The 22,500-nt window shown below is 39.7% G+C and overlaps 1 long non-coding RNA gene across 1 annotated transcript in view; it reads right to left on the reverse strand.

Annotated features, from left to right (window-relative positions):
* The window catches only part of LOC138950937 (uncharacterized), a 160,050-nt gene extending 140,155 nt beyond the window's left edge, over positions 1-19,895 (reverse strand). The window contains exon 1 of the long non-coding RNA XR_011450872.1: positions 18,544-19,895. This is a non-coding gene — a long non-coding RNA (uncharacterized lncRNA). The remainder of the gene's footprint in view (positions 1-18,543) is intronic.
* Between the last annotated feature and the right edge of the window lie 2,605 nt (positions 19,896-22,500).

Genomic DNA, 22,500 nt, shown 5'->3' on the forward strand with positions numbered 1-22,500 from the left:
TTTTTTTTTGCAAGCAAACGACAAATTCGCCTCAAAAAATGTTATTGACAGTGCATATAGAAAGGTAGCAAAAAAACTTGCGGGGACAAAGTGGGCGAGGGAGAGCCTGGGTGGTCAAACGGGGGCTGTGCCATGCCATATGTCACCTGCTGTTAAACAAAAGGTTTAAAGGAACGATATCGCACACAATATTTTGATCTTTTGATCAGTCAACCATCAATTTTGTACATCAACCCCAACAGTGTTGTTGTCCAAAAATAAAAGAATTGCATGCTGTCTGTCCTCAAACTGAACGGTAGTTCAAAGTTAAAGGATATTGACCAAAGTGCTTTTGAGGAACATAAAACACTCTCCCCAAAGAAACACGCAAAAAAACACCCCACACAAATAAATAAATAAAGAAAGAAGCAAACAGATTTACAAGGAAATTAATTATGTTCATGGTATGCTAGCGCTGTTTTTATTTTATATTGTATAAGCATGCTGATACCGGGATGCAGTATACGTTAAATGTAAATGATATAATGCTGACTATCTAAATGTGAATCAAAAAAAAAGAAAGGTAGGTTTTTTTAATTTTTTTTTTAATTTAAATGTGAACCAGAAAAGATGCATTTCTTTTAAATTGATGGCGCCGTCAAAAACAAAACTAATTCTTAGTTACAAAATCAAATGAATCTTAGTAGTCGATAGTTTAGTACTATTTGTCACTTTATTAGAGGTGGTTTGACTGAGTTGCCGACTTCTCCGCTTTAATTCCTTTTCAGTTTTATCTGTACACTCTTTGTTTTCATGCGATACGTGTAACACTTTTCCCGACCTCGCACATGATGGACAGCATTCATTGGAGCGATATGTTTTCACCGGGTTTTCGCAAAAATTGTATTTCATGCCACGCTATTATCGATTACCTCAAATTAAAAAAGAAACAAAGAAAACTCCGGACAAGCGCACAAGGTAGAACCAGCGGTCAGTGCATGGGACTGCAAAAGTGCACGTGTGCGTATGCGTGTGAATACATTTTTTTTTAAAACTAGTTAGTGTTCAATATCGATCGAATGTCATTTCGATCACGTTTTCAGTTTAGCGGACAAGCGTAATCGGATTCAACATACGCATACACACTCACATAGTCGGAAGAGTCGTCGAACAGGGAAAAAAATGACAAAGTAAAATATTGTAAATTGAAAAATGTTTGTGTAATTTTGCGATGAGACAGAGACAATCTGGGAAGGAAGTTTATACCCAAGTATACTATCGAACGGGTTAGTCCGTAAGCTGCGGACAAATATTCTTACTCAAAAGAAAAATGAACAGGATTTTTTCAGTAAATGTAAGCTTACAGGCTGCCGATGGGGGGAAAGACTGAACCACCTAAACAAATAGCAGTTCACATTCGGTTGATGATTCTTCAGTCCCACAGAACTTCGGTCTCATTAGAAGTAGCCCTGTTGATTTGCTAGATTAACATCACATCGCTACCCGAACCGATTTTTATTGAAAATAAACACTTTTTTAAGCTCAGATATAATTTATCTGTAAGTTACATCACGTCTACAGTCGTTGACACAATCTAAAAACTCTATCAAATTACTCCGCCAAAGTTCCGAAAACTTACTACACATATATGCGTCGTCTGCATGTGTTGCGCGCGCAGTCCGGGGCGTGGCTTATTAAAAAAAAAACAAAAAAAACAACCCGTATTAGTCTTTTTTTTTTTTAAAGAGTTAAATTCAGATAGCACTTCATTTGGACAGCCTTGAGAAAACGGCCGTACAATACGTGTATATCTTCTTTTATCGAGAAAGAGATTAACAGCGGTGGGGTTTCAGTCATGCTTTCTAACGCCAGCTTCAATTTCTGATAATGTTAGGAGATTTCAAAATGCAAGGGGGTGGGGTATAGAGTGGGGGGGGGGGGTGGGGGGGGGGTATTATTCTCTGAATCGTTTATAAGGAAGGAATGTGTTTTTTAGACCCCAATCGTCAATGTTGAAGTCCGCAAACTTGCCCAGTGTCTGACAAAATTAGACTCAGTTTAAAATTACCCTTGACAATTTGTGCGTGAGACAGACTGATTGCCGAACGGAAAATGGAATCACTCATGTGGCGCAGTGAAGTGTAGCCAAGTACCTGCTATGTCCTTCAGCAGAAGTGGCGGAGTGCCTGTCATCTGTTTCTCATTTAGTGGCCTCACAGTGGCCGAAGATTGGATTTGATGTGACTTTTAGTACACACTTGTGAGCGTGATCTGGTAATTTCCCTTCGCTTGCGTCTGACTTTCCCGACTTAAGCTAACATACGAGAACAAACATAATATGCAAAATTGCAAGGATCGACCTCCTTGCATGAAAAGTCAACAACACTTTGTTATTTTCTCATTGTATAGAAACCTAAAATGTGACAGCAGCCCACAGGGTTATCTGTGTTCGTACACGCCGAAGTCTGTTCACTCGAAATCGTTCTGACAATTATGTTTTATGTTCAAAGATATGTTTAAATTCAAATTCCAACGACAAAAAAAAGAGAGAGAGAGAGAGAGAGAGAGAGAGAGAGAGAGAGAGAGAGAGAGAGACAGACAGACAGACAGACAGAGAGAGAGACAGACAGACAGACAGACAGAGAGACAGACAGAGAGACAGACAGAGAGACAGACAGACAGACAGACAGACACAGACAGACACAGACAGACACAGACAGAGAGAGACAGAATCAAATGTAAAGCGAACTGTTTAAACCTGTTGCGATAATTAATGTACAGTTCTGTAAAAATAAACTGTACTCTTAGTGCCCGACCCGACTCCCCAAACCTACGTCGCGGTTATCTGACGCTCTCTCTACGTCGTGCCTCTGCGTGCCTCCATTACAGAGAAATGGAAGGTGAAAATCTTTGTGTCAGTTTGACTCTTGATTTTAAACAAGTCGCGTAAGGCGAAAATACAACATTTAGTCAAGCTGTCGAACTCACAGAATGAAACTGAACGCTATGCAATTTTTCAGCAAGACCGTATACTCGTAGCATCGTCAGTCCACCGCTCATGGCAAAGGCACTGAAATTGACAAGAAGAGCGGGGTAGTAGTTGCGCTGAGAAGGATAGCACGCTTTTCTGTACCTCTCTTCGTTTTAACTTTCTGAGCGTGTTTTTAATCCAAACATATCATATCTATATGTTTTTGGAATCAGGAACCGACAAGGAATAAGATGAAAGTGTTTTTAAATTGATTTCGAAAATTTAATTTTGATCATAATTTTTGTAATTTTAATTTTCAGAGCTTGTTTTTAATCCAAATATAACATATTTATATGTTTTTTTAATCAGAAAATGATGAAGAATCAGATGAACGTAAATTTGAATCGTTTTATAAAAAAAATAGGCCTATTTTTTTTTACAATTTTCAGATTTTTAATGACCAAAGTCATTAATTAATTTTTAAGCCACAAAGCTGAAATGCAATACCGAAGTCCGGGCTGTAAAAGTTGTTTCAATTTGTTTCCATTCAAAACGTCCGCTACTGGCACCTCAGTCGGACCATACATAACACTCTGAGAAGTAACCAAAGTGTTTTCTTTTAAAGTAATTTGTAACTCTCCGCTCCGCACGCCAACCAAAACAATTCCTGGGAGACGCCTACATCGTTCGGAAAAAAAAACCACAAAAAACTGTTCCGAGCCAGGACTGAACTAGAAAGGGTTTCCATGACCACGGACGTAGCTTTGTGCCGAGGCTGATCACGTGGTCAGGTTGACCAATGGCAACGCGACCCTTTTACGGCCTCTCTATTGTCCAATGTGTGTACTCTATGACCCCTTGAAAACTTCAGCGATTGGTGTGAAGTGTACTCTTTAGAGAGGATGAGTTCAGCGGTTAATTGCTTTTAACATACTTACCTGAACAGGTTATAGGCCATTATCTCGAGATGCCTTGCTTTCGGCAACAGTTCTTTGAATCCCTCCCTCCCTCTCTCCATCTTCTCTCTACCAGTCTGTTTCTCTCTTTGTTTCTCTCTCTTTTTCACACTTTTCAACCATTAACTATTCATATTCATTTGCATAATGTAGAGCAGTCCCTAATTGGGCGACAGTTGGCTGTTAAAAGGAAAACACATAAAACAAACAAAAAAAGAACACTTTTGTAAGCTTACTACATTACTTTTGAAAAAAACCATCATTGGGTTCATTTCGCGTCATTTTGCTTTCGTCAACAGGAAAGTTTTTGTAATGCCTCTCTCCACCTCCCCATATGCTCCCCTCCCCCATTTCTGTCTCTGTTTTTTACATTTAGTCAAGTTTTGACTAAATGTTTTAACGTAGAGGGGGAATCGAGACGAGGGTCGTGGTGTATGTGCTTGCGTGCGTGTGTGCGTGTGTGTGTGTGTCTGTGTGTGTGTGTAGAGCGATTCAGACTAAACTACTGGACCGATCTTTATGAAATTTGACATGAGAGTTCCTGGGTAGGAAATCCCCAGACCTTTTTTTCCATTTTTTTGATAAATGTCTTTTATGACGTCATATCCGGCTTTTCGTGAAAGTTGAGGCGGCACTGTCACGCTCTCATTTTTCAACCAAATTGGTTCAAATTTTGGTCAAGTAATCTTTGACAAAGCCCGGACTTCGGTATTGCATTTCAGCTTGGTGGCTTAAAAATTAATTGATGACTTTGGTCATTAAAAATCTGAAAATTGTAAACAAAATATTTTTTATAAAACGATCCAAATTTACGTTCATCTTATTCTCCATCATGTTCTGATTCCAAAAACATATAAATATGTTATATTCGGATTAAATACAAGCTCTGAAAATTAAATATATAAAATTTATTATCAAAATTATATTTTCGAAATCAATTTAAAACACTTTCATCTTATTCCTTGTCGGTTCCTCATTCCAAAAACATATAGATATGATATGTTTGGATTAAAAACACGCTCAGAAAGTTAAAACGAAGAGAGGTACAGAAAAGCGTGCTATCCTTCTCAGCGCAACTACTACCCCGCTCTTCTTGTCAATTTCACTGCCTTTGCCGTGAGCGGTGGACTGACGATGCTACGAGTATACGGTCTTGCTGCGTTGCATTGCGTTCAGTTTCATTCTGTGAGTTCGACAGCTACTTGACTAAATATTGTATTTTCGCCTTACGCGACTTGTTTTTCTTCTCGTGTCCCTTTGCTTGTTTGTAAGTTAGTTTGTTGATTTTCTGTTTGTTTTAATTACTGTTGATGAATTGTACGCTCTTAATATATGTTTTACGCGCAAAGTAAACATTTATTGCCGGCGTAAAATTAAAAATATTGATTACGCCTTCCTAGGCAAACCTGAGGTGGTGATCCAAATCATTGATACGTATTGGAAGGACTTCATTTACAAATAAAGAAATAAATAAGCCGTTTTAGTGATTTTTCCCCGGCGACATCCACCTTTCGAAGCCCAAGAGACATTCGCAGTGATGTAATTTGGAAACATCTGAAATAACTAACTGTAAAATGCTCCGTTACCGTTGCCGATTATTTCTTTTCATACAAACAGGATTTCACCTTCTGGCGATAATCTCTTTTGCGTTTGATTCTTGATTCTTTACATTAATTTTTTCAGTGCTATTTAGTTGTAATCCATTACCCAAGCAGATGAAACCCGTGTGAATAACTGAACACTTAGACACTGATGTTCAGATGGTACGTGTGTGGTTACATAATTACAATAACCAAAATTGCAACCCGAACTGTCCAGTGAAGTGCTTTTCCAAGTTGCATGTGAGTGTGTGATTGTGTCTGTTCGGAGCGCTTCTAAGAAATTGTAAAAGTTTATGCGTAAGCATTTGCGATTTTCCGGTCTTGTACTTTTTCGTCAGTTTTCAGCAAACTCAGTTATATCATGTCACATTAGTGTGTGTTTCTCTTTTCTTTTATTTTTTTCGTGTGTGTGTGTGTGTGTGTGTGTGTGTGTGTGTGTGTGTAGTTAGTTGTGTTTTTTTTCAAAGATTTGTTTTTAGCCAAGTTGATAGAGCGCTTGGGCGACTTACTTAAAAAACAAAAACAAAACTTCCCTTTTTTTTCCAACTAAGATCCTTTATACTCGTTTTAGGAATGGGTATGCTAAGTACATTTTTCTTGGCGAATTGTTGTGTTAGCTAAGCAACATTACGTGAATCGTTAAAACATGTGGGTTTTGTTTTTTAAAGTATTCCCCGCTTAACGAATTAAGATTTCTATGCAAAACAACGTGTGTTAACCCCATGTACAAAAACAGTACATGTAGTACATGCTTGAAAGTGCAGAGTGCTGTTGCGTCCAAAGAATTGAGTATTTCAGTAATTATGTCGACTGGTGATAAACACACATACAAACACGCGCACGCATTAACAAATCATAGAGAAACAAGCAAACAATTCGCAGAACAAACGTATATTAATGTGTGTGCATGCGTGAACGCGTGCATTCGTTTGCTTGACTAACTGACAATGTCAATCACGCTTTTAGAAGAGAACCGCTGATTTCAACGTGGTATGGCTTTTACGCGGTCTTATGAGCCTTCTGTAAGACGGGCAGCGTTCGGCCTGTAACAAAACAGACCATCCAATAAACACCAGCGAAGATTTCATTGACGCGGCGGTCAAGTGTTTTGAGTGGAGTGGGCGGAGCGTTGGGTTTATCACATGACCATTTGGGCCAATGGATGAATGTATTTAGTATGTGCGCTACTTTACTGGCGGACCACGAAGCTCGAAGAAGGTGTCAACTTGATTTCTTCATGCAATAAATCGTTGGCAGAAAAAAATGTTGCCCTTGGTGGAACGGGAGCCGCTCAGAAGAGGCGTGATAGAACTTGTGCGCGGTTCATGCATACACAACAATCATTTTTCTTTCAAGGTTTTATTTAACACTATGTGTTCGTAAAAACCGTTGCTCAACAACAAAAATAAATTAATTAATATTTTTCATCCTATACATGCCGCTACAGAAGCACACAGGGAGAGGTAGACGCGGCGAGTCGTGTCGTCTGTGAGGTAACGATCGTGTCAAATCATAGTATCTGTTAACGACGCGCCGAACCAAGGTCAGGGGGTGGAGACAGGGGTAAAGAAGACAAAATATGTGTATTCAGATTCATTCTTCTTTCAGTTGATCAGCTTACTTGACTTCTATTTCCCGAAAGTTTTTTTTGTTTTGTGCGCAAAATTATCGATTGTTGTCGTTGTGGTATAGTTGGTTGTCGATATTTTTTCTTCTCAACATCACTGGCTTGATTTGTTTAATGATATATGTAGCAGGCAGCACACGTCTGTTTCAGAAATCGTTTGAACGTCTGAATTCTGTTATGATACAACAATATAGATGATATACAACTTTTACATGAGAGAAGAAAGTCAAACATTATCTACCTAGAACATGTTGTCTTGTTAAGTTAGCATGCGTATTTTGTGTTCTATGCTATTCCTACTCATGCAGATGTCGAGTGCATTTGAGGTAGAAAAATAACAACAACCGGCAGTTTTGTCGCGACATTTCTCGCAATAATGTTTTGGTAAAGTTTACTTCCTCGTCCGGATTTTCATATGTAATTTTCCATGATGTTCGACCTGCAGCCGACTGCGAATTACTCTTAAATGTTTTGAAAGTTGCAACGCAAGTAAGCGTTTCTATCTTTCCATGAACTTTTGTTGTTGTAGTATATCATTATGACATATCTGGGCCCCGGCCGAGATTCGAACCCGCGACCCTAGGATCACAAGTCCACAACCTGAGCTACCCGGGCTCCCTTGAAGCCAACCGGTGTGTTTGAATCTTTAGTCCGATCGTGCAATCAAACCTGTCCAATGAAAGCTTGTCCACCACTTTGTCTATAACGACCACACGAAATATTATATATATATATTTTTTAACATATTGTAAAGTTTTGACTAAATGTTTTAACTTAGATGGGGAATCGTGACTAGGGTTGTGGTGTAGGGCCTACGTAGTACGTGTCTGTGGGTCTGTGGGTCTGTGTGTATGTATGTGTAGAGCCATTCAGAGAAAACTACTGGACTACTGGAGGATACGTTTCTTTGATGACGTAATATCTGGCATTTTGTACAAGTTTTGGTGGCACTGTCACACCCTCATATTTGGATTCATTTGATTAAAATTCTGTAAAAGTAACTTTCGACAAAATCCGGACAACAGGATTGCATTTCAGGATTAAAGCTTGCAAATTATTTTTTGAGTTTGGCCATTAAAAGTCAGAAAATTGTATTTAAAAATAAAATGTGATGAATCGATCCAAAAAGATGTAATCTTATTCTTGATCATTTTCTGATTCCATAAACAAATCTATGTGTATCGATTGAACACTGGATTTCCCTTCTTTGAGCTATGTGACGTCAGAGGCCGACAAAACGTCTGTTTAGGCGGCCAGCCGAGACTACAAAATAGTGCATGTTTGTGTGCGTTCAATCATAAAAACTACAAGAAATTCTACCCAGATACATACATTTTATTTGTATTTTTTTACCAAAATATGACAATTTACACATATCTCGACAGTCGTTCACCTCGACCGCTAGCGCGGTCTCGGAGGAACACTGACTGTTTCGATCTGTGTAAAATGTCATATTTTGGTCAAAAATACATACAACGTTTAATGTCCTGTTTGGATTAAAACAAGCTCGAAAAAAAATTAATATACAATAGAAAAAGCACAATTTCATAAGAAGCGCTTTACACTACTGCGCTATACTGGCTTTCTGTGGCGTGAACGCGATAGCGGTCGCCGTCAGGTATGAAATCGACACAGGTATTGAGTTTTGTCTTCGTATTGTCTTTCATAATGTGAGTTCGAAGGGTTGACTGAATGTATTAATTTCGTCTACGCGACATGTTTTAAGATATTGCTTACTTGTCAACTGCGATCACATGTCTAAACGGACTGCGGCTGCCAGTTTCGGCCCAAACTAACGTTCACAACCTGTCTTTCACAACCTTTAAAATCATGTTTGTTTTAAATTTATTTTTTTTAATTACATTGTACTATCTCTACATCACCAATACATAACATTCATACACTACCATCTCGCTATACCGACTGCTAAACGTATCAGACGGACGGGACGGCTCTCAGTTAGCCGAATGCAATCACGTTGTCTTCTGCGCTTGAGTGCACCCCATACACACCTCTTGACATACTCTTGACATACTCTTGAAAGCGATAAGACACCACCCGAGTAGCCAACGGCGGCTTTCTTTAATTGCGATAACAACTCGGGTAGACAGTTTCAAACTGTCGTTAAAGACAGGTCCAACTACACTTACTTTTAAGATGTTACATTATGGAGGTCAAAATGGCCAATTTTCTGTAGTTTTTTTTGGAACAATCTATCCTGTTATTGTATTAAAAAAAGAAGCTTTAATTTTTCGGCACTATATTTGATTATGATGGACTCAGTGGAACTCATTCTGATAAGCATCGCTCCACGGCTATTGCCAGTTGTCTCTCTGACCGGACGCTACAGTCCTACGCGAATCTATATAAAAAAAAAGAATACAGAGTTATCTCCCATATGTTTTTCGCGACCACAACATCCTCCTTCAACGCCTTCAGCACACCTTTGGTATCCATAGCACAGCTCTTTCTTGGTTCTCTTCTTATCTTACCGACCGCTACCAGACTGTTTCGATTGACAAACTGAACTCTGACCCCATCAGACTCTGACCCCATCAGGCTTGAGTGCGGAGTCCCTCAGGGCTCAGTCCTTGGGCCTGTACTATTTACTCTCTACACTCAACCTCTTGACCACATCCTTGACCGACACAACGTTCTCCACCACTCTTTTGCCGACGACTCTCAACTTCACAACAGCTCTTCCCCTGACCAGTCTGAATCTCTTCTTTCCTCTATCTCTGACACTATCACTGACGTGCAGAATTGGATGACAGAAAACAAACTTCAGCTCAATAGCAACAAAACTGAAGCTATCCTAATAGGCACTACATCCAAACTCTCCAAAGCCACCTCCGACTCTCTTCGACTCTCTGACTCTTCTGTCCCTCTGTCTTCTGCTGTCAAAAACCTCGGAGTCACTCTAGACAACACCCTTTCCATGAAACAACACATCTCTTCTGTCTCTCGCACCTGCTACTTCCAACTCCGCCGCATCGCCACTATCCGCAAATACCTCACCACAGATGCTACCGCCAAACTGGTCACTTCCACCATTCTCTCACGTCTTGACTATTGTAACTCTCTCTTGGCGGGTCTTCCCTCTTCTTCTATCTCTCGTCTCCAACGCATTCAAAATAGCTCTGCCCGTCTTGTCCTACGAAAGAAAAAGAGATCATATCACCCCCCTCCTACATCAGCTCCACTGGTTGCCCGTTCCTGCCCGTATCACCTACAAAATCAACACTCTCACCTACAAATGCCTCCATGGTCTCGCCCCTGCCTATCTCTCCGACTCCCTTTCTCTCTATGTCCCTTCACGAACACTCAGATCATCTGCCGACTCCCTCAAGCTCAACATCCCCCACACCAAACTCAAAACAGCAGGTCAACGCTCATTTTCTTTCCAAGCACCTAGCCAATGGAACACACTACCTCTCCCCCTCCGCCAACAACAGTCCCTCGAATCATTCAAATCTGCACTCAAGACATTCCTTTTTTCCAAATAATCCATGCATTATACACTGCCCACCCCATCCCACCCTGAATAACTGTACATATTTTAATGTTTGATGGTGTGTGTGTGTGTGCTAGTGACTTTAAGTCTCCGTGTGTGTGAACGAGTGTATGTGCGCCTTGAGTCGCCTGTTGGTGAGATATGTGCGCGTTATAAATATTCGTATTATTATTATTATTATTAAATTTGAGATCAGTGTTCGCGAGACGAAAATGATTGCAGATTGGCCGACTTCGACAGTGATCTCCGTTCTGTTCTTCACAGTTATGATAAAGACATCGTTCTAAGGTCAAAACAAGTCGAATTTTTGGGACTGCTGCCGGAAGGAGACCGTAATATGTGACCCTCCACCACGAAATGAGTCGCATGTCACCTCGCGCGGTTCTGCGCTAGGCTTAATATAAGTCCGGGGAGTGTATGGTAACAGTGTGAGGGTCACCTTTGTTACAGGCTTATAACTCAAACAGTTTTCGCTCTTTTCTAAAACGGTTTTCACCACTGGATAGAACATGAAAAATTATTTAGGAAAATGTAAAAATATGAAAATCATGCAAAGGTGACATGCGACTCATTTCGTGGTGGAGGGTCACATATATGGTTTCATCTCTGTCAACTGGTTACAGAAAAAATCGTCTGCTCCAGTGAGCGCCGAAACCAAACGGTTGATTATCACGTGACACTTTTGTCATATTTAGAATTGTTTGCACAGTAAATACAGCCGCGAAAAATAGCTCGCTTGAAACTGTCTTACATTTCAATTCCTTCGTAATTTTAAAATGACAAAACACCATGAAAAATCATTATCGACGATCGCGAATCTGCTTATATCAATAATACATTACAAAAAACTCTAAATATGCACACACACACACACAAATCGGTTTCCTTGCCAGACAAGGAATCTCAAGGCATCCTGTCAGGGAGAGAATGACCTGAACTCCTTTTGACCTGAGTTCAAGATGAGTGGAACTGTCCTAACATTCTCAGAGAATTATTTTCAAAGTTTATGTTTGTTTTAAACATTAATATGTGAAAACAGAATTAAGGTCAGCGATGCTGTCAAAACTACTCACATTACGTCATATATGGCTGGTTTTTAGTGTTGATATTTTTGTTTCGAGCGACAGATTGACTGATTTGTTTCATATCGCTTAACCGGTATTTATTGTGGGTTTTTTTAAACATTTTTTATTAGGTGTTTTTTGTGTTTGTTGTTGTTGTTGTTGTTGTAAGCACGCTGCTGGATTACACACACACACACATACACACACGGCTGAGGCTGCAGGTGACCCGTCTGCAGTTTTACTAGATATTGCTCGTCGTCGGCGTGTGCTCTTTCAGTAGATATTTTTGTCTTTCTTTGCATCCACATTGTGACACAGTGAAGCCGTCCACGCTGGGTGGTGGGGGTGGTTTGGACTCGATAGATAAAATATTACGATTTTTAGCATAAAGAAAACAAATCCGAATTTTTGAGCGATGGGACAATAAAATAATGAAAAGAATTAAATAAATCTAATTGATCCCTTGACTTTGGGGTAGCGCAACTCTGTTGCTACTAGCTTTCTTCTGGGAGAATGCGACCCGAATTTCCCAGCGACGGGAAAATACATTAATGACAAAAACATCTTATAGATCCCTTGACTTCGGGGTATCGCGACTTTGTTGCTGCTAGCTTTTCTCTGCGAGGAAGCGCCCGAATTTCCCAGCGATGGGACAATAAAGTAATGAGAGAAAAAAAATCTAATATATCCCTTGACTTTGGGGTAGTGCGACTCGGTTGCTGATAGCTTTTCACTGGGAGGAAGCGACCCGAATTTCCCAGCGAATAGACAATAAAGTAATGAAAAACAACAATCTAATATATCCCTTGACTTTGAGGTAGCGTGTCTCTGTTGCTGCTAGCTTTCCACAGGGAGGAAACGCCCCGAATTTCCCAGTGATTGGACAATGAAGTAAAGAAGAAACAAGTCGCGTAAGGCGAATATACAATATTTAGTCAAGTAGCTGTCGAACTCACAGAATGAAACTGAACGCAATGCCATTTTTCAGCAAGACCGTATACTCGTAGCATCGTCAGTCCACCGCTCATGGCAAAGGCAGTGAAATTGACAAGAAGAGCGGGGTAGTAGTTGCGCTAAGAAGGATAGCACGCTTTTCTGTACCTCTCTTTGTTTTAACTTTCTGAGCGTGTTTTTAATCCAAACATATCATATCTATATGTTTTTGGAATCAGGAACCGACAAGGAATAAGATGAAAGTGTTTTTAAATTGATTTGGACAATTTAATTTTGATAATAATTTTTATATATTTAATTTTCAGAGCTTGTTTTTAATCCGAATATAACATATTTATATGTTTTTGGAATCAGCAAATGATGGAGAATAAGATAAACGTAAATTTGGATCGTTTTATAAATTTTTATTTTTTTTTACAATTTTCCGATTTTTAATGACCAAAGTCATTAATTAATTTTTAAGCCACCAAGCTGAAATGCAATACCGAACCCCGGGCTTCGTCGAAGATTACTTGACCAAAATTTGAACCAATTTGGTTGAAAAATGAGGGCGTGACAGTGCCGCCTCAACTTTCACGAAAAGCCGGATATGACGTCATCAAAGACATTTATCAAAAAAATGAAAAAAACGTTCGGGGATTTCATACCCAGGAACTCTCATGTCAAATTTCATAAAGATCGGTCCAGTAGTTTAGTCTGAATCGCTCTACACACACACACACACACACACACACACACACACGCACGCACGCACATACACCACGACCCTCGTTTCGATTCCCCCTCGATGTTAAAATATTTAGTCAAAACTTGACTAAATATAAAAACATCTGATAGATCCCCTGATTTGGAGGAAGCGCGACTTTGTTCCTGCTAGCCTTCCATTGGGGGGAATTGACCCGAATATCCCAGCGATGGGACAAAAAAGTAATGAAATAAGAATCAAAACATTTAATAGATCCCTTGACTTAATTTGGAGATGACAAGAAAATATCGGGCGTATTTACGTTTCAAAGCAAACTACCAAGTCTTTGCTGACATACAGCGCTTTTTGGCATAATGCCCCTAGTAATTAACGCAAAATCTCCCGTTTTTGACCGCACGTGTGATCGACACCTGCATTAGAACACAAAATATGCGAGCGTGTTAACCCGTGATTTGTAAAAATGTAAAACAATCGCCCCGTGATTTACAAATCACGTAAATGCGCCGGATATTTTCTTGTCATATCCAAAGTCAAGGGATCTAAGCTACTCACAAAAAGTTAAGGATCACTTGCACACAAATTCATAACTTTCCAAATAAGAAAGCCAATGCGTTGGTATTTGGCAAACGTTTAATTCAATGCTTTAGCAATAACGATACAACATTTCCTTCAATTTCGAGCAATCGTGTGGTCTGTACATTTTATCAAAGTGTGTACGTATCGAAATTTAATTTCACAAAGTCGTTGAAATCACAAGACATGACATTCAGATGCTCCCAAAAGTTCAGTAATGCGTGTAACCGCCCTGGCTGTTCTGGCACTCGACGCAGCGAGTCCTCATAGAGTTGACCAGGGTCGTGAAGATCCTCTGTGGAAGCGCCTGCCACTCAGCCTGTAGCTCCTGGTAGGGGTGCTGAACATCCCTGGGAGGGGGGTGGTTGCTCCTCACTTTGCGATCCAACTCATCCCAGAGGTTCTCAATCGGGTTGAGATCGGGACTGCATGCTGGCCACTCCATTCTGTTGACTCCAGACTGCTGCAGGAAGTCGTTGACCACCCTTGCCCTGTGGGGCGAGCGTGCGGTCCCATCTGCTGCAGTGTAGGCACAGCCAGCGGTCGAAGGATCTCATCCCGGTATCGGAGGCCAGTCAGGTTACCCTGTACATGAAACAAGGGTGTTCTGTGGTGAAGGCTGAAGGCCCCACAGACCATTACAGAACCTCCACCAAAGGCCACCTTTTCTTGGACAGTGGCGTCAATGTAGCGTTCCCCTTGGCGCCTCCAGACCCTCAGTCGGTCGTCGTTGTGGTTCAGGGTGAAGCGTGATTCATCACTGAACAGGACCTGGGACCTTGCTGACGTGTCCACCTCACGTGACGTCTGCAGAAGGCGCGGCGTGCTGCCCTATGGGCCGGAGTTAAGCGTGGCCGTACAGCTGGGCGACGAGAACGGAGGCTAAACCCATGAAGGCGATTCCGTATGGTCTGCTGGCTGATGTTGGTGTCAGTAGCCACCCTCAGCTGTCTAGCGCCTTCGAATAATGCTGGAAGAGGCTGTTCTTGTTTGCAAGGCTAGTCGTTCAATGAGACGATCTTCACGTGGAGTTGTCTTCTTTGGTCGCCCAGGTCTGCGTCTTTCCTGGACCCTCCCAGTGGCTGGGAAACGTTGAACCAGTCTGACAATGACCGAGATGGACACGTGAAGTCGCCTGGCCACTTTTCGCTTGGGGACACCATCTTGGAACCATGCAACAGCTCGTCCCCTCTCAAACTCGTTCAATTTTCGTCGGGGAGGCTTTGTCAGATAATGCCTAATACTGGTGGTATGTCTTCTCAAAAAGCCAAGCAAGTGACAGCATCTCATACATAAACAGCAGTGCTTGCACGTGCATAATGGTTTTTCCATGTGGCTTGTGCAATGTGTTCGGGCTGAACGGTCCAAAACAAGGTCCGTTTTCGCAAGTTTCCGCTTTTTCATTTGCTACCAAACTCAGTAGTACAGAATTCCGTGCAATTTTCCCACTAAAACAACATCGCCCACTTACAGCTGAACAAGAATTCATAACAATTTGGTTTGACTAAGAAATAAATAACAGTAGCGAACTGATTTTATTGACCACCTGTTTTCTCATAGTGATCCTTAACTTTTTGTGAGTAGTGTATTAAATGTTTTCAATAGGGAATCAGAAAGGCCATATACATTCTGCTGCGCGCATTTCTATTAAAATCCTTCGGAAGTCCCCTTGAGCAAACGTGCATTTATATCTTCATCGGTGTCTGTTTGCTAAAATATCATTGAACTAAACCGACTTGCACATGAGTTGTTCTTTGCTACTGGTGACAAGTGGGGGTCAGCTCACACGGACGCATTTTTCAATACAGTCTAGGGGAGAAACTGGTCACAAGGTAGTTGCTATTGACTTTGAAACTAACACGCTGGCTAAAAAGCTGCAACATTGTGTCCTTCCAAGTCAAACTGTTGTTTAACTACAGCCCAGTATTTATTTTTACTGCCCAGTAATTATTTATTTTTCCCCGGTATTCATGTGTGTCTAGCGGAAAGTCGGCAGCTACCAGTTGGTTATTTTTAGAATTGAAGATTCCCGATGCTTGCTCTTCTCTGCGCACGCGTTACCGGCGTTTTCGCCGGCGTGTCAGTTTCAAAGTCAATAGCAACAACCCAAACAAACTAAATGAAATAAAAACACGGGGAGATTTTATTTTTATTTTTTTTATAAACCTCAGTTGCATGCAGGTGTACATGGTATAGTACCTAGTAAACGCCCACCCCCGGGCCAGTTTCGACCAGTGGACTAGTAGACAAGGACAATAAATAAAGATTATTCAGTCTGCTGTTATTGTTGTTTTTCAATTGTTTCCTTTCCTTAGACATGCTTCGGGGATTGGACAGAAAAAGGTTTCTGGAGTGGCTAGAGAATCGCAATACATTTTTGACTGGGAGGAAAAAGAAGAAACGAAAGCTTCATCTTTGGTCTAAACATAAGTTTATTTCAACAAATGTTACAATCATGACATGTATACAAAAGACACAGGTAACAGCAACAAGCTAGAAGCTTGTAGTGGTGTTCCTGCATGGATATTATAACGTAAGGCGGTAACGGCTGAACAATTTGTCTAAATAAACCAAATTGGAAATCCAAAGCATCAACATTATAATCATCCTCATCTCATTACATTAATCATCCAAAATTATCATAACATAATAAACGTTGCATAATCATTATAAAGAAAGACAGTAAGAGGAAGGAAGGACCCCAAGAAAAGGAATAAAAAGAAGAGGGATGGGTGGGAGTTGTGCAGAAATTAAAGTTGTTGTCCGGCTTGTGGAGCATTGATTCTGGTTTGCCCAAAGCGGCCTGAACGTTCAATGAACGAGTGTACTCTGGAAAAAATGTTCTTGTTCAAATCTAAAGAATACTGTCTGTCTCCATTTAGAAGGTGGGGGAGGTGAATACTGTGGTTAGGGAGGGTATGTATGGTTTCTTGACGTGCTTCGCGATAATTTGGACAATCTATACTCACGGAATAAAATAACTTAACATTGTTTAAAATGTAATATCTCAAAATCGGAAAAAGTTACAGGAGTGATTTACCGGAATAGTCTGGCTTGTTCCGTTTTTTTGCAATTTGAGCTCAAAGACGCATGGTGTCATTTTGGAGGTTACAAACTTAGCACTGTGTGTTTGACAGCGCTGTGCGTGCACTGATTGCCTGGTCACTCCGAATCTCCTAGCAACATCAGTATAAGTCATCCCTCCTCTTAACATCCCTATTGCGACGAGTCTATCGTTCACACACGTTCGTGGCATGGTGAAAGACAGAGTGGACAGTTTTGGGCAAAGAGAAAGAAACAAACGGACAAACCAAAGGCAGTACTTTCATGCAATATTCGTGTATCAGCAGCAGACCTTTTGCAGGTTTCAAGTACGGGTAGACGTGCCCCGAGAGTCAAAGAGTGCAGGCCTAGCTGTTTACAGCACACACAGCGTGCACTGGCTGTCGGCAGCGTCGGCAAGCTTAGGTGTCAGTCTTTTTTTTTTTTTTTTTTTTTTTCTTCTTTTTTTTTTCTTTCTTTTTATTCTTTTCTCTTTTTTCTTTTTCTTTTTTTTGTTTTTGTTTTTGTTTTTTGTTTTTTACCTCAGTTGCATGCAAGGTTGCTTCAACCCATCTTTTTTGCCTCTTTTGTCTTTTTTTCTTTTTTCTTTTCTTTTTTTTTCTTTCTTTTTGGGCGGTGAGCATATCCTTCTTCATTGGTCTTTTTTTTTTCTTCAATGAAATTTTAATTTTGTTTTCTTTTGCATTACAGGTTACATTTCCATTAAATTACTTTTTAATTCAACAGCAATCTAGCTAAGGACAATGGGGATACACCTTTCGTAGCGCAAGTTCTTGTTGAAATACAATTTCCAATGGAATAGGCGATTTAGTTTTCTTAACTTTGCTAATGCACATTTTTGCTATCAATAAAACATGGTTAATTAACGCTGACATTTTTCTATTCCTAATAATACATCTGTAATAGACAATAAGAAAGCCCGACCTGTCAGACTGTTCAACATTTTTTCAATATAAGTCCAAAACCTTCTAATTCGGGGACACTCATAGAAAAAGTGTTCCATGACATCCAAAATATGTGGGCACTCGTTACAGTTTTTTGTTTGACTTACTTTCATTTTATGTAATAAAATATTGGTGGGATATAAATTGTGACAAATTTTCCATTGCAACACACGCAGGCGCACTTCTTTTGTCACCTGTCGTGGCAACAACCACGTCTGTTCGACAAAAACAAAATCTAGTTTTCTTTTCCAAAAATCGATTGCATGAGATTTTTCAATGCTATAATTCCGTTTTTTCTTTAAATATAACTTAATTAACTTGGGTTTGCTTTTAAACACATTCAATTCATCATCAATTATATCTACATTAACTATATGTGCTGGGTTGTCTACAATCCAATCTTTCCATTGTTTTGGAATTGCATTCATCACAGCGTTGTATTCAAAAAAGGTTATTGCAGGGTTTTGCTGCACAGTGATCTGAACATCTTCACATAACAGAAACTGATTTCTTTCAACATTCAACAAATCATTTATAACATTAAAACCTTTCTGGCGCCATTTTACAAAATCCAACACTTAACCTTTAAACTGAATCAGTCTATTATTAAATAACAGTTGATTACCAACATCATTTCTGTCAACTTCCTCTAAACCTACTTTATTTTTATTATCAAGATATGTCAAAAATACCTCTTTCCAAAAATCATTTTGAACTTTTTCGATTCCTTGTAATTCCTTTTGTGTGCAATTAATTTTTGCCAAGTGATTAAAATCTGTTAATTGTTGAATGTGCCAGTTTGGGATTGCACTCCAATTTTCTCGACCTGCTTCATGCAACCGTCCAATCCAATTTAAATAAAACACTTTCTGTATATCAAACATATTGATCATTTTCAATCCACCATGCTCATATTCAGACTCCATAATTTTCCTTTTTATCTTTTCAAAAGCTTTTTTATTACTATATTGTTTTTGCCATACAAATTTGTATAGTTTCGTGTTTAGCTGTGTGAGAACTTGCTTTGGAAGACCAACAGACTGCATAATATACACAAATGGGGAAGTCATAAACGTTTTAATAACTGTTATTTTTCCCTGTATACTGAGATCTCTTTTACTCCACTGTTTAATCATGACATCAAGACTCTCCATTTTGAATTTCCAGTTTTCCTCGATGTCTTTTGCCATTTTACAACTACTAAATTTAATCCCTAAAATTTTGATCTCCTTAACAACGTGGAAAGGCAGATTAGGTTCCGTTGGTTCTCTCCCCATTCTTAAAGCTTTCGTTTTATCTAAGTTTAATTGTAGCCCTGAGACTTTGCTAAATTGGTTCAATGTGTTCATTGCCATGTTAGCATCATCTCGATTTTTTAAAAACAGGGTTGTATCATCTGCCATTTGTTTTATCTTTATGACCGTACTATCCTGATTAATCATGTTCGGTGTAATTATTCCAACTATAGGGCTGTTTCTTATCTTAATCGCCAACAATTCTACCGCCAAGACGAAAGCCAACGGCGAAAACGGGCAACCTTGTCGAATCCCACTAAATACGTTAAAACTCTCCGATAACCAACCTCCATGATTTATACAGCTTGTAGTACCTTTTATCAAAATCTCCACCCACTTTTTAAAACTAGATCCAAATCCAAATCTGTCAAAAACATTAAGAAGTAGTGACTTTAATACACTGTCGAAAGCTTTTTTAAAATCCAGGGCAAGCAGATAACCCGCCTTTCCACTAACATTAAAGTAATTAACCGCATCGTCAATCGTTCTAATCACTGTTGATATATTTCTGTCTTTTAGGTAACCAACCTGATCTACACTGATTAGTTCATTAATTACTAAACCCATTCTTCTTGCCAAAACTTTAGCTAGAATCTTATAATCAGTATTAGTTAAAGTAATTGGTCTCCAATTACTTAATCGTTCTCTATCCAGATCTTTTCCTTTATGCAACAATATTATCACCCCTTGATTTTGCTCCCTTTCAAATGATTCATTAAATGAATCAACAAGCAATCTGCTTATCTTGCTCCAAAATACTTTCATGAAATCAATAGAAATTCCATCAGCCCCGGGGGCCGAGCCATTTTTCATGCTACACAGAGCGTCGGCTGCTTCTGCGGGATTTACTAACCCCTCACATAAACGTGACTGTTCTTCACTAAGGCGTGGAACAAATTCTTGCGACAAAAATTAGCTTAATTGTCAGTCTAGTAAACTCCAAAATGACACCATGCGTCTTTGAGGACCAATTGTGAAAAAACTAAGCAACCGAGAACATTCCGGGTTTTTTCCTCTTCTCAGGAATTGATGGTACTACCCCGCTCTCCTGCAACTTTTTCCGATTTTGAGATATTAAATTTTAAAACATGTTAAGTTATTTTATTCCGTGAGTATAATAAGTGTTTTACGGTTTCGGACGGAAATCCGCAGTCACAAGATGCATCTGTAGCAGCGTGTCGTCTCACTAGATCGTTATTAAGATCACTTATATATAGCCTGAGCTTACAGTGAATTGTTTGTGATATGCGATCTCCAGAATACCAATAACACGGCGGACTTTTAGTCTAGTTTCCGTTGTTGTCTCTTTTGCATTGAGCCAAACTTTTTCTTCCATATTAATACCAAGTTTGTTCAGCCAAAATCGAACACAGCAGGGTGGACTATATTTCATATCTGTCATAAAATTTCGAAAGTCTCTAGCTTTTAACATAACTTTATCATTAGAATACAATTTCGAAAATTCTTCAGTAACAGCATATACATAATCCGTATTGTTCTTTAAATAACGAGATAACGCCGAGTGAACAACAATGTACTGTAAATAGAGTTCTGGTGAAGTACCAATTAAGTTCTGTAAATTTTGAAATGACAAAATGGAATTGTTTTCTAAAAGGTCATTGACATGTGTTATTCCTTTTTTTGCCCAGTTGTCAAAATAAATTACATTATTTTGATATTTTATATCGACATTATTCCAAATGCATGCCATCTTCAGAGATGAAGGAGAGTGCAGTGTATTATGTTCCAACCAAACTCGCAGTACTTTGCTCCAAAAGGAGGACTGAAGACTATCTAATCCTTTAAATTTTTTAGGACCAATAATTGAATTAAAACAAGATAAATCTGTTCCAAAATTACGGAAATATAATCTAGGAATCCAAGTCCATATACTATTGTTATTCATATTCGAAAGCTGAGCAAGCCAGCCGCACAGAATAGATTCTAGCAATATTTGCATATCAATCATTTGAATTCCTCCTGTTCCTATTCCACTGCACATAACACTTCTCTTCACTTTCTCAAACGCTTTCTTATTACAATTAATTTTCCTCCAAAGAAAACGAAACAATATCGTATTAATTTCTTTCAACACAGGTTCAGGGATGCATATTGCCTGCATAACATAAACAAAATGGGAAATCAAAAAACTTTTTATTACGCACATTTTACCAAATATGCCAAGATTCCGTTTTTCCCAGTTTAAAATCACCTGTTTAATACTCTTAATTCGTTGTGTCCAGTTTTCATTCACGAGGGAGGCACTGGATGTATTGCAAAAATATATTCCCAAAATCTTCATTTGTTTAACCCATCTTAATCCGTATCCGTAACGAGGGCGTTGCTATTCCGTTTTGATGCAATCCACATTGCTTCTGATTTTACTCTATTTATCTTCAAACCGGATATAATTGCAAACTCGTCTAATATCCCTAGAACAGCTTTATTGTCATCTTTATCACGCAAAGACATGGTAACATCATCGGCATACAGAAGTGCCTTCAAAATCTTTTTAAACATATGCAATTCTTCTGAATCGTCAGTTTCAATTTCCAAACCTTTTACTTCAGAACCTTTTCGAAAAGAATTACAGTGGAAGATATACTAGCGGAAAAAAGTTAAGGACGGTTCACACACGCAATCACAGCAAAAGAGCGAATGAACATATCGTACGGAAATTTGGAACACGCTTACTTCAGTCAATGTGCAACGCAACTGCAAAATTTGGGTTTATTTCATCGAGCCGATTCGGTTATTCATGTCCACAAACAGCAGAGGGGTCACAAATAAACATAACAAGTCTTTCATGAGGTCAATAATGGGTGTGTCCGCCACGTTTGCGCTCAAGTTCACCACACCTTGACCGCATAGAGTTCATAAGCTTCGTGAAAAAGGCCTGTGGAATGGCCTGCCACTCCTGTTGGAGCATCTGCAGCAGCTGCTGCAGGTTTCTGGGAGGCTGGTGGTTGGCCCTCACCTGCCTGTCCAGTTCGTCCCATACATGCTCTATGGGGTTCATGTCTGGCGAACAGGCAGGGAAATCCATCCTGACGACCCCGGTTTGCTGGATGTAGTCGTTGACAAGCCTGGCCCTGTGAGGAGTAGCATTGTCATCCTGAAACACGGCGTTTGGGCCAATCTGCTGCAGGGTCGGCAAGACAATAGGGGCGAGAATTTCGTCCCTGTAGCGTTGACCAGTAAGATTCCCGACCACATGGTACAGGGGGGTGCGTTGATGAAGGCTGAAGCCCCC

The sequence above is a fragment of the Littorina saxatilis genome, linkage group LG16, assembly GCF_037325665.1.
Source record: "Littorina saxatilis isolate snail1 linkage group LG16, US_GU_Lsax_2.0, whole genome shotgun sequence".
NCBI lineage: Eukaryota > Metazoa > Mollusca > Gastropoda > Littorinimorpha > Littorinidae > Littorina > Littorina saxatilis.